We start from the raw sequence: 14,281 nt of genomic DNA on the forward strand, positions 1-14,281 counted from the left end.
TCAACTCTAATCTTGGCAAAGATTATTAATCTTAGAAAGGGTGACACATATCACAGTGTGGGCATGGATAAAAAACCCTTCACATTTATGGGAAACAGGATAAAGCTAAAACATTATATGTATGCTAACTTTTGCAAACCTGTTGAACACCAGTAAGTCTCAGGTTCCTTTAAACCTGATTTACAATAAGCTTCTTTCTTGTTCAAACATTGTCTAATGCTAGGTATATGCCCAGAGATACGAAACCACACCTAGAAAGAAAAGCATCCTTAACATTTTTCTGGAGTGAGTTACCTTACTGCTTTTACCAATAGTAAAATATTAGCTCATTATCAAACTTATCAGGGAAAGACTCATTCCACTGTCTCAGTCTAAATGGACATTTGTTCTTACCATAATTTCCACTTTAGAAACTGGATGACTTCAGTTAAACATAGATAACAAGAGAAGTTGGCTATAAACTGAAAAGTAAAAATACACTCCATTCTGAGGATGGCCACTAGCTTTACCCTCACATGGATGGTCTACTTTATATACTCTGAACAGAGGCAGAATGTCTGTCAAAGAAAGGATTACATATGCTGCAGTGTAGTGGGAAAAAGAGGGTTGGCACCAATAAGGGTGAGGTTAAGAAGAACTACTGCCAGTAAGGGCTTCCCTGGTGGCGCAGTGGTTGAGAGTCTGCCTGCCGATGCAGGGGACACGGATTTGTGCCCCGGTCCAGGAAGATCCCACATGCCGTGGAGCGGCTAGGCCCGTGAGCCATGGCCGCTGAGCCTGCGCGTCCGGAGCCTGTGCTCCGCAATGAGAGAGGCCACAACAGTGACAGGCCCGCGTACCACAAAAATAAACAGGGTGTAAGTTACACAGAAAATATGGAATGTTAAACGATGATGGTGTTTGAACGTCTTTTGCACATCGGAAAGTGCTAAGTGTAAAAAGGTTACTTTGTGAATGAGATGTTAACGTTATTTGGTGTGAGAGATTGCTAAATGGCACAACAAGCAGCATTCAAGCAGATCCACTGAGGATTCAGTGTTAAGTACCTCACAAATAAAAGGTACTTCATAGAAAAATCACTTTACATATTCTATAGCCACTGTAGGCCAAGCACAGTGCTTGGAATTCACTCTTGGGTATATCTGAGAAAAAAAGATTCCTCTCTCAAGAAGTTTATAGCCTGTTAAGAAGATGTCATCCACACAAGAAAAATTAAGTCACTATACAATAATATAGAAAAATGAGCCAAAATTAGAGAAACAAAGTGAACAGTTTTATTTACGACACTATTTACAGTCACCTTTCAGCACCTCAATATTCTAAGACAGTATATAATGATTTACATAATTTCTATAACATCATAATTTGCTTCAAAAATCTTGCTTCCAGAAGAAAATTCTTATTACTTAACATGAATCCCTATAATATTTATTGTAAAAATGCCAATTCTACTATTAATAATAGAGTAATAAAGTCAGTAATATGTCTGTGTAATAATATGCAGTGAATAACAGTTTATCTTGTCATCAACTTAATAAAGTCCAAACATTCCCAAAGCAACCAGGATTTTGAGAATTACAGAGCCTGGACATCAATGCTTGCATTTACCCAGTTGTCCGCTAGAAAGCTGGTACAACTGGCACTAACATTTTTAAGTGACTTTGGGAATCACTTTCACATATAAAAAATTCAATTAAAAAAATCAAAGAAAAATATATGGTATTCCAAGCATTGTTCCTTATAATATTTCAACTTTTTTGCATTGATTAAAATACAATCTGAGACAGAGTAAAACTGTGTTCAACAATTTCCAGAAATACATATAGTATCCATACATATGAAATGAACCACCTCAATAAAACAAAATAATATTTAATATTTCAAACATTCAGAAACATGTGAATGCATTAGAAAAGGTCTTTAAAAGCTACTTAATAAACCAGTAGTTAACTCAGGAGAGGGATCTAGGTTTGAGTAAGGTCAAAGGTGAATTTTTAATTTCTGTTGATTTTTTATAAATATATTCTCCATCAATTTACTGTGCTAAACATAATTAAAGTGTGGAGCACTGAAGATAATGCTCACTAATCTAATCGAACTGTCCAATAATTAAATCAGAAACTAAATCTATCACACGTAGCAATATCAAAATAAATTTTCCCCATATGCCTTGATTCTGGACATTCTAAACCAAAATCTCTGAAGCTGGTCCTTTAACTACTGACCATGTGTTCTGAGACAGGCCAACACTGAGAACCTAAGATCTACCCAAGCCATAAATAGGGCAGCTGGGCCTGAGCTGCTGAAAAACATTGTTGAATCCAGGTACACGTGAGCCACTACCTATCCCATGAACACACTCAGGGATCCAAGGTTGACCCAGGTGGCTCCTTTTATTTGGCCACAGATTCTAGAATCAGCTCTTCCTTGCTTGAGTGCCTTTAAAAGACAATACTTGCTTGGGCCTTTCACTGGTAGCTGGTCAGTGTGGAAGATTACTATCTACTGCCCACAACAGGCCAAATCTGAAAAAAGTTGTGTTCTAATTAGGGTAATCTTGAGAGCTAAATATAGGGGCTTGGGTCTGGGGGAAACACCCCTGGAACTGAGAGGCCTCAGGCTTTCCCATGAAGGTGAAGGTTATGGTAGTCTATTTTGTTTGTCTGTTTGAGTCAGAAGTGTACTGAATGAGGGACTGTCTACACCAGCATAAGCCAGCAAAATGTTTCCCCTTAGGCCAGCCCTCTTCCTAATCAGTGAGTTTCAAACCTGCGGTATGCTCCTGGCCCCACCAATTCACTTAGTGCACCCTGGAATCAATCTTTTGTTTTGCCAGTTCTAGCATCAGTTCTCTCAAGAGTTCCCGGAGATCTCTTTCAAAACTCTGCAAGTCCCTGAGATCCAGAAATTCATGCTCCTATACCTTGTGTCCCTATATGTGAAGAGTTTCTGTTTCCAGCTCACCCCTAATTCTCTCTGGAGTGAAAAGCCTTTAATACTTTACTTCCATTTTGGGGATCATCTCCTCAAATGGAGCAGGAATGTCCACCTTCACCCCTGACATATTGCTTTCCAATACAAACATCTGTACCTTGACGCCCATCCACAAATCCAGTGGGGTAAGGAGGGATTTTCAATAGCATTTTAATTAGTCTCTGCATGTTCTTTGCTGTAAAAATTCAAGAACTCTCTTCTTACACCAAGAAGGGAACTTAAACTTTTTTATTTATTCATTAATCTATATAATGAATGAAATAAAATGCATGAGCTTGCCTGAAGCCCAGAGCTCACTGTGGCAAGTGGGAGCATCATTCTTTCAGTCAAGAATATTGGTTGATATTACCCTTGTGTTATGGGTTGAACTGTGTTCCATCAAAATTCATATGCTGCAGTCCTAAGCCCTTGGACCTAATAAATGTGAACTTCTTTGGAAACAGGGTCATTGCATACATAATTAGTTAAGATGAAGTCACACTGGAGTAGGGTGGGCCACCAATCCAATATGACTGGTGTCCTTATAAAAGGGAAACCTGAACACAGGCACATACCGAGACCACTTTGTGAAGATATAAGGGTGATGTGGCAGAAGTCAAAGAACACCAAAGATGCCAGCAAACCACCAGAGATTAGGAGGAAGGTTTGGAACAGATTCTCCCTCACAGTGCTCAGAAATAGTCAATCCTGCCAACACTCTGATCTCAGACTACTAACCTCCAGAACTCTGAGACAATAAATTTATGATTTTTAATACTTCCAGTTTGTGGTACTTTATTATGGCAGCATCAGAAACTAATATGCCTTGATATTTAAGTTTCACAATCCATCTTGAAATAACAACAAAGCAAACCTTTATTTCATGTACTATACAGGAAATTTAGCTCCTAGTACAGACTGCAAACTGTTTTGCATTTTATTCAAGCCCCAAACCATAAAAGATTTTTAAAAGATGTCTGAAGAGAAAACCACTACCCCATTCGTTATAGACTATATGAGAGAATGGAAATTAAGACTCTGCAGCCTAAATTTTATCCCCAAAATAGTTTGGCTTCCCTGACACAGTGCTTTCAAACACTTAACATATCTGAATGCTTTTAGATGGGAAATATGTATTTCAGTTGTACACAGATGCCATCCCATTCTACGGCTTTATGCACTGCAATTTTACACATTTGTATAGTCTTCTTGGCACCTGAATGTATTGTCTTGGCTCTGAATGTCTTAATCCAAGGATATTTCATATGAAATATCAATTAATTGGTTTCATTGAATTGTGTATTCATCTATGTCCTAGGATTACATCGAGGTCATTACTTAATCATCAGCTATTGCTCCTCAGCAATTGCCCACTCTGTCATCCACTGACAATGATTTAAGAGTATTATTTCTTTATAAATGCTATAGAAAAACGATATAACTGATCAGGGATTCCCCTTTAAAAGCTCATGTAGGTATTAAAAATGGTATTTTATGTATCTTTAAATCATTTTCATACAATATGAAGTATTACAAAACATGTAGATGAAAGAAAAGTGTGACAATAATTGTATAATATAATGGGGACATATTCCAATAGCAATATTTCAGGAACATATCACTCTTTTAGACTGAACTGTGTCCCCCAAAAAATCCACAGGTTGAAGCTTAACCCTCCACGTGACTATTTGTAGATAGGGCCTTTAAGGAGATATTAAGGTTAAACGGGGGTCATAAGTGTGTGGCCCTTCCTTATTCTGTTTGGGCTGCTATAACAAAAGTAACATTGGGTAACTTATGAACAACAGAGATTTATTTCTCACAGTTTTGGAGGCTGGGTAAGTTCTAGAATTCAATGTTTGGTGCAGACCTGCTTCCTAGTTCATAGTTCATAGATGGTTGTCTTCTCATTGTGTCCTAAGATGGCCCAAGGGGCAAAGGAGTTCTCTGTGTCTATTTTATAAGGATGTTAATGTCATTCATGTGGGACACTCATGACCTAATCACCACTTCCAAATACCATCACGCTGGGGATTAGGTTTCAACATATAAATTTGGGGAAAAAACAAACATTCAGTCTACAGCAGGCCCTGATACAATAGGACCTGTAACCTCATAAGAAGAAGAGACACCAAGAGTGTTCCTGTACAGAAGAAAGGCCATGGGAGGACAAGGTAAGAAGGTGGCTGTCTGCAAGCCAGGAAGAAAGGTCTCACCAGAAATCAACCCTGCCAGCACCTTGATCTTAGACTTCCAGCCTCTAGAACTGTGAAAAAATAAATTTATGTTGTTTAATCTGCCCAGTCTACGGTGTTTTGCTATAGCAGCCTTAGCTGACTAATATAATTATTTATCAACATAGCTTGACTTTCAGTAATAATGTATAAGTAAAATATAATCATGTAAAAACATGTTATATGTAAAAATTAACCAGACATTGATTAAATATGTAGATCTTATAACCACACAAACAAAATTCAAACATTAGTGTTATCTGAATTTTAAATTGAGAAGGAATTTCGATGATGATAAAAGGACAAAGATAGAAAAAGTGAAAGAATGTAACTTGAATATATTATTAGGATAGTTTGTTATTTTCTTATTCTCCACTCCTACACTATACCTTCCTGCTGTTATCATTCCTTGCTCACTGAAATAAAAAATATTTTTCTTCATGAACTCATTTTTTCTATTATCAATAAATGAATTTTATTTTCACTTAATATGCCACCAAAAAAACCACGAAGGAATCCTTGAGAAAAATTTGAAATAGGTGTTTTTAACAAGTAGACGAGTAGCATGCACAAAAGCAACTAATCTACACTAAGAAGTTAGTTAATAATTTTATAGAACTCACAGAAATAATACCTAACATAATAGTAAAAGTGCTGTAATAAATATGTTGGGAAAGCAGTCAAAGCTAAGTTCAGACATACAAACAGATACAAAAACCAAAGGTCAAAGTAGTTAGTAGAATGTTTTCTAGTTGAAATCTGCTGACAGCTAGCTTCTTTATAAGTCATAATCACATGTCTACAGCTACCTATAAGCCACTGCTAAAGGCATGTAAGAACAATTTTAGACATAATATTCAGAAAATCATGTCTAGACGATCTGGAAATATATTTATATGCATTAGAAAATTCCATTTAACATTAATTAGGACCAATATTGTTTTTGTAATATGGGCTTTAGTAGCAAAAAACAATGCATATATATATATATATATATATATATATATATATATATATATATACCCGTTTTCTTGTAATATACACAAATGACAAATGAGTCACTATCTAAATTTTTAAACACTGATAATTTCTAAAGTAGACATACACAGTTAGTCTAAGAGACCTTTTCTGTTTACAGGTAGGTCAGGAATTATTCTCAAAACCTCATCTGAGGGAGTTTCTTTTTGTTTTGTTTTGTTTTTTGCGGTACGTGGGCCTCTCACTGTTGTGGCCTCTCCCGTTGCCAAGCACAGGCTCTGGACGTGCAGCCTCAGCGGCCATGGCTCACGGGCCTAGCCGCTCCATGGCATGTGGGATTTTCCCGGACCAGGGCACGAACCCGTGTCCCCTGCATTGGCAGGCGGACTCCCAACCACTGCGCCACCAGGGAAGCCCCAGCCTGTGTCTTTTGGTTGGAGCATTTAATCCATTCACATTTAAGGTAATTATCGATATGTATGTTCCTATTACCATCTTTTTAATCGTTTTGGGTTTGTTTTTGTAGGTCCTGTTCTTCTCTTGTGTTTCCTGCTTAGAGAAGTTCCTTTAGCATTTGTTGTAGAGTGGTTTGGTGGTGCTGAATTCTCTTAGCTTTTGCTTGTCTGTAAAGGTTTTAATTTCTCTGTCGAATCTGAAAGAGATCCTTGCAGGGTAGGGCAATCTTGGTTGTTGATTTTTCCCTTTCATCACTTTAAATTTGTCCTGCCACTCCCTTCTGGCTTGCAGAGTTTCTGCTGAAAGTTGTTAACCTTATGGGGATTCCCGTGTATGTTATTTGTTGCTTTTCCCTTGCCACTTTTAATATTTTTTCTTTGTATTTGATTTTTGATAGTTTGATTAATATGTGTCTTGGTGTGTTTCTCCTTGCATTTATCCTGTATAGGACCCTCTGTGCTTCCTGTATTTGACTATTTCCTTTGCCATGGTAGGTAAGTTTTCAACTATAAACTCTTCAAATATTTTCTCAGTCCCTTTCTTTTTCTCTTCTTCTCCTGGGACCCCTATAATTTGAATGTTGGTGCACTTAATGTTGTCCAGAGGTCTCTGAGACTGTAATCAATTATTTTCATTCTTTTTTCTTTATTCTTCTTTGTGGTAGTTATTTCCACTATTTTGTCTTCCAGGTCACTTATCCATTCTTCTGTCTAAGTTATTCTGCTATTGATTCCTTCTAGACAATTTTTAATTTCATTTAATGTGTTGTTCATCATTGTCTGTTTGCTCTTTCGTTCTTCTATGTCCTTGTTAAACGATTTTTATATTTTCTCCATTTTATTTCCAAGATTTTGGATTATCTTTACTACCATTACTGTGAATTCTTCTTCAGGAAGACTGCCTATTTCCTCTTCATTTGCTTCATCTGGTGGATTTTTACCTTGCTTCTTCATCTGCTGTATATTTTTCTGTCTTCTCATTTTGTTTAACTTACTGTGTTTGGGTCACCTTTTCTCTGGGTGCAGGATCATATTTCATATTGTTTTTAGTGTCTGCCCCCAGTGGGTGAGGTTGGTTCAGTGGGTTGTGTAAGCATCCTGTTGGAGGGGACTGGTGCCTGTGTTCTGGTGGGTGGGGCTGGATCTTGTCTTTCTGGTGGGCAGGGCCGCATCTGGTGGTGTGCTTTGGGGTATCTTGAACTTAATATGATTTTAGGCAGCCTCTCTGCTAATGGGTGGGTTTGTGTTCCTGTCTTGCTAGTTGTTTGGCATGCGGCGTTCAGCAGTGGAGCTTGCTGGCCGTTGGGTGGAGTTGGGTCTTAGCATTGAGATGGAGGTCTGTGGGAGAGCTCTGGCCAATTGATATTACCTGGGCCAGGAAGTCTCTAGTGGTCCAATGTCCTGAACTCAGCTCTCCCACCTCCAAGGCTCAGGCCTCACACACCGCCAGAGCACAAGACCCTGGCAGCCACACAGCTCAGAAGAAAAGGGGAAAAGAAGAAGGAACAATAAATAAATAAAATTATTAAAATAAAAAGTAAAGAAAGTAATAATACTTTTTTTAAAAAGTGAGCAACCAAATAAATAAATCTACAAATGATAACAGAAGCTAAAAACTAAACTAAGATAAACATAAAAATCAGAAACAAATCAGTCGCAGACACAAACCCGAAGTCTACAGTTGCTTCCAAAGTCCACCACCTCAAGTTTGGGAAGATTCATTGTCTATTCAGGTATTCCACAGATGCAGGGTGCATCAAGCTGATTGTGGGGATTTAATCCGCTGCTCCTGAGGCTGCACAGAGAGGTTTCCCTTTCTCTTCTTTGTTCGCTCAGCTCCTGGTGTTTAGCTTTGGTTTTGGCCCCACCTCTGCGTGTAGATCACCCTCAGGCATCTGTTCCTGCCCAGACATGATGGTGCTATAGCAGCGGCTGATTAGGGGGCTCATTCAGGCAAGGGGGAGGGATGGGTACAGTATTTATAACTGGAATGTGGGGCGAGCCTGCTGCAGCAGGGGCCTTGTAACAGCCTGGGACACACTGTGTGTTCTCCCGGGTAACTTGTCCCTGGATCATGGGACCCTGGCAGTGGTGTGCTGCACAGGCTCCTGGGGTGGTGTGGATAGTGACCTGTGCTTGCACACAGGATTCTTGGTGGCTGCAGCAGTGTTAGCATTTCATGCCCGTCTCTGGGGTCCAAGCTTATAGCCGTGGCTCATGCCCATCTCTGGAGCTCGCTTAGGCAGTGCTCTGCCTTCTGTGGGCAGACAGGGAAGGAATCCCCTCTCCTTGAGCACCCCAAAACAATGGCCTCTTGCTTCTTAGGCAAATCCAGACTTTTTCCAGGACTCCCTCCCGGCTAGCTGTGACACACTAGCCTCCTTCAGGCTGTTTTCACACAGCCAACCCCAGTCCTCTCCCTGCGATCTGACTTCTGAAGCCTGAGCCTCAGCTCCAGCCCCCACCCACCCCAGCAGGTGAGCAAACAAGCCTCTCCGGCCGGTGAGTGCTGGTAGGCACCAATCCTCTGTGCAGGAATCTCTCCACTTTGCCCTCTGCACCCCTGTTGATGCGCTCTCCTCCGTGGCTCCAAAGCTTCCCCCCGCCCAAACCGTCTCCGCCAGTGAAGGGGCTTCCTAGTGTGTGAAAACTTCTCCTCCTTCACAGCTCCCTCCCAGAGGTGCAGGTCCCGTCCCTATTCTTTTGTCTCTGTTTTTTCTTTTTTCTTTTGCCTTATCCAGGTACGTGGGGATCTTCTTGCCTTTGGGGAATTCTGAGGTGTTCTGCCAGCATTCAGTAGGTGTTCTGTAGGAGTTTTTCCATATGTAGATGTATTTTTGATATATTTGTGGGGAGGAAGGTGATCTCCACATCTTACTCCTCCATCATCTTGAATGTCCCACTTCATAGTTTCTTTAAACCTTCACTTTTTTCCTTCGTAAGATGAAATAATAGGATTATTGTCTCCTAAAAAATTACATCAGATAACAACGGCATTAAAATACCTGGTGCTGTGGTCTGAAAGTTTGTGCCCTACCTCCCAAATTCATAGGTTGATACTCAATGTTCAATTTGATGGTATTAAGAGCTGGGACCTTTGGGAAGTAATTAGGTCATGAGCGCAGAGCCCTCAGGAATGGGATTAGTCCACTTTTAAAAGGGACCCCAGAGAGCTCCCTCAACCCTTCCGTGATGTGAGGACATAGTGAAAATACAGCTGTCAATGAGCCAGGAAGTGAGCCACAACGAGATATCAAATCTGTCTGCACCATGATCCTGGATTTCCCAGTCTCCAAAACTGTGAGAAATAAACTTCTATTGTTTATAAGTCACCCAATTGATGGTATTTTGTTATAGCAGCCTGAATAGACTAAGGCATCTGGCTCTTAGCAATCACTTAGTGAATACTATTGTTATTTTTTTTGTTATTTTTGCTAGTATTCTTTATTAATTATTTTGCCTTTGGTTGTCTTCCCAAGAGTTTCTGAGAATGCATTATTCAGAAAATCATTAATCTTCATTAAATAAATAAATCTTGATTCCTTCTCATCCTGAAGCACACTATATACACTTGCCTGGATTCAGCTGGATTGAAAAATCAACACATGTAATTCAAAACATCTATACTTTGACATCCGATTTACAGTTTATATTTGCAAGCACTGATCTTTTACTCTGGTCATAGCATCTTAATATCTCTTGCCTGTCCCTTCTGATGTTTGGTCAAAGGGACTTCTTAGAAAACATCAATTTCAGCTCTCTGGAAGCTGAATTGCCTATGACTATAATATGAGTATCAGTATTACCCGCATAAAAATTGTGAGTACACTCAATCGCCTAGTCCCTTTTCCTATATCCTCAGGTTAAAAATGAATCAACCAATCTTAACAAAATATAATTATATCTATACATCATCTCTCTTTCCTCCCTCTCAAACTTTATTTGGGAATTTCATACAGGTGGTAGTTTGAGTACAATCGCTAACTCCAGCACCAAATCTCTTAAAGTTATAGAAAATATAAATGAGATTACGAGTATGAAAAACAAGAGGCACCATAAGAATAATTTGATGGAATCACACTGACAAGATTGAAGTCAGTCACAACCAAGAACATACATATAAGAAGAAAATTCTCCAAGTGGTCCAGGGAAACTCTGGGTTCAGAGTAAGCAAATGACAAGTAAAGGAAAGGTGTTAGAAAACTTATCAGCATAATCAGGGTAATTTATTAAGAAGCTATATTTGTAGGAACTTGTTCTTCATCTAATTCTGATGGATCCAAGAACATTGATAATCAAAATCATGAACTGTGCTCTAAGAGAAAGTGAAATACCCACCTGGGGGAAGGCCCTAGTGAGCGTAGGTATAAGGACTTTAAAATGACTGAAAAGGACAATTTTTCTTCAACTTTCACAGGAATTATTTTATTTTCAGCTTATATTTTCATAAATTTCTGTAAAAGGGTTTAATTTAAATGACAGGCTAATAAACAGTCCTATTCCTTTACTCATTCCTTTATTCATTACACAAATGTATCGATCTTGGATTTTCCCTAAAAAGTCTGGAAAATATTACACTAACACTAAATATTTGCAAGCAAAAACTTCTCTTTACACATTTCTAAATCACAAAGTACTGCATAAGCCTCTGGGCCTGACTGCCCTCTAGAACCAGTTCTACAGAAGACCTCATTAGAAACTAATGAAATGACAGAGAATACAATAGGGGAAAGGATACACTGTCCATTTTCTCTTAATTCCCATGAATGGGGAGTACAGGAAAATAAACACTGTCAGCCAGCAAGCTTAGTTTAGTACCTAGACAACATATTAATTTAAAAAGTAGAATCCAGTTGTGAATAAGTATAGGTGTCAGCTGAGTATAGTTGTCATTACCAATTCGTGGAAAATGAATTATGATTGACTAATTTAATTTCTGTAACAAATTGGAACATGGAAGAAAGATAAAAGTAGAATACTCATTAGGGCATAACTAAGATGTTACAAATTAAATCTTCATAGGAAGAAGAAATTAATTTGAACTATTTATATTGCAGATAAAAAGTTTGGGAAATCAATTTATATGAGAGGTCATATTACATACTCTATATAATGACATAATAACCTATAATTACATGTGTACAACACAAACATATATTCTGAGATTAAAAAACAAATATAAACATGCATTTTGTGTGTATGTTTGCACATACACAAAACTATGGATTTAGGTTAGATGACAAATTTGTCACACCTTGAAGCCAAAAAAAAAAAAAAAAAAAAGAACTTCCTGAACGCAGCCACTGGTAGATTTTATTGCCTCATGTGCATAAGACTGGTGACATTGTGAATTCTAGCTATATACTTGGAAAACTGAATTTTTTCTCCAGAGATTTAAAAATAGAATAAACACTTAGATGTTTAACAGACATTTGATAAAGGCTGACTCAATAGCTTTTGTTTCTATGAGTGTTACAGTAGAAGAGTGCAGGCTTTGGAGTCTGGAACACACAGAAATGAATCCCACTCTGCTGTTTATATTAAACATGATCTTGTGTTTCAGTTTCCTTATTTAAATAAGGATGCTAATGATGGTACCAAGTTACACATTTGATTCCTCACAATTTTGTGAGAATTCGAGATAATCATCCCAATAACTTTTATAAATCCAATAGATGTTTTGTGGTTATTATTATTTTCTTCTCTGAGCATGCTTGGGAAACAAACTTAGAGTAATATCAAATGTCAATTGTATAAATCCAGCAAGTATGACCTGGCAGTGATTTTCTTGACATTATACCCAAATTAATGCTTAATCATCAGTAGTAAATTGGATATGCAAATTACTATCTGATAAGAATTTCCTACACTTTATCAGAAGAAGGAGCGCAGGAGTGAGATCAAATGGGAAGTGGAGAATATAAAAACTACAGGACTAATTTCTTTTCACTCTCCTATATCGCCAAGTGCTATATAAGGAGAAATGGCATTGTAAAGCTTTTAAAGCCATGTAAAATTGGACAATCCTCTGTGAAGTCCTTTTGTTCCTCCACACCTTCAAGCGTAACAAACACTTGGCTATTTGATATCTGGGGTAAATGGAAAGCATTTAATAAGGAACATGAACTAATGAATATAACTTTAATTTGTCAGAGAAATGCTACATATTTAGCAGCAGGCCCATGGACGGGTTCATATTATAAGAATGGCTAACTCACCCTGCCTCCTGGGATTTGTTTTCCGATGCATGATATAAACTGGTATTAAAAATACCATTATTTTATGCCAGAACAGCACATTTTGTAAAAATTTATCGATAATGTCTGAAAGATTTAAAAGGAAGTCTTAAATATGAGGTAAGCGTTTTGCAAATTTTATTCAAAGTCTTTAGTTAATTTTCTGACTTGGAAAGCTGAAAGTTATTAAAATACATATTCATATACTCTTTAATCATTTTGAGCCAAAAGCCCACTCTTATATATCCACAGGCACAGCTCTTATGCCACAACCATTAGGAGAAGACAGCAGTTTGGGGTGCAGTGGAAGGGCTTGGTTTGTCATGTCCCTTGGCTCTTTCATTGAAATTACTCCAGAAACTCACGGGGTGATGACAGAAAAATTATTTATCTCCTCTCCTTTAGCTTCTTCATTTCTAAAACAAAGGAACTGAATTAATGATCTTTAAAGCCTCTTTAAAACCTTTCTCTTGTGGATGAATGTAGATTGTTGAGAAAAGGTTTTGCTTCTGAGGGAAATAAAAAGGCCCTTGGTTTAAGAAATGTTGCTTCTGTTCACAATGCCTATGTCTAGGTTATGCCTTCTAGATTAATATATTTCTAGAATAAAATATTTAGATTAAACTATTTCCTTAGGATTTCTGATATACTATATAGCTAGATATCATGATAATCTATTCAATAAAAAAAAATCTAATAATTTGTGTGATTTTTTTCTTTTGTATACAAACCGTCACAAGAAGTAAAACTAAACTCCTTAAAGCTTTGAGGAATTATTCATGAAAAGTATGAAATTATGGCACAATAAAGATGACACTGTCAAAGAGGAGCTATTATTTATAATTAAAATTCAAAGTACATGTTTTTTGATTTATTAATAATTTTTAAAAGCTTTAGAGATTTTTATTCTTGAATGACATCCAAAAGGGATGGATGTCATTTTATACAATGTCATTTTATACAATGTCATTTTATACAATTCCTTCCATTTTCCAGTTCACTTATTTTAAAAATCACTACATTTTATAAGACAGGCAGGAATAAGTACTAAAATTTTTATTTTAAAAATAGAGAAATTAAGATTCAGGGTCACAGAGCTGAAAAGAGAAATGAGACCTACACCAAAGTACTCTAAGGCTAATAATGCCTATATGTTAAATAAATACTGGAAATCGGTTTCAAGGATGAGAATGAAATTGATTCCCAAAAGCTCAATTGTTTTGCCTTTATAACCATATTTTCTTATCGCATGTGTTTACTGCTCCTCTGCTCATTTTTTCTGGAAATAGATACTCTGGATCAACAATGTGATTAGCTTTTAATCAAGGCACTAACAGATGATGGAAACATGCAAAAAACTGGTAAGCCATTTAAATGTGTCTCCGAAACACAATATATTAACAGC

This window comes from Delphinus delphis, chromosome 6, assembly GCF_949987515.2.
Source record: "Delphinus delphis chromosome 6, mDelDel1.2, whole genome shotgun sequence".
Classification (NCBI taxonomy): domain Eukaryota; kingdom Metazoa; phylum Chordata; class Mammalia; order Artiodactyla; family Delphinidae; genus Delphinus; species Delphinus delphis.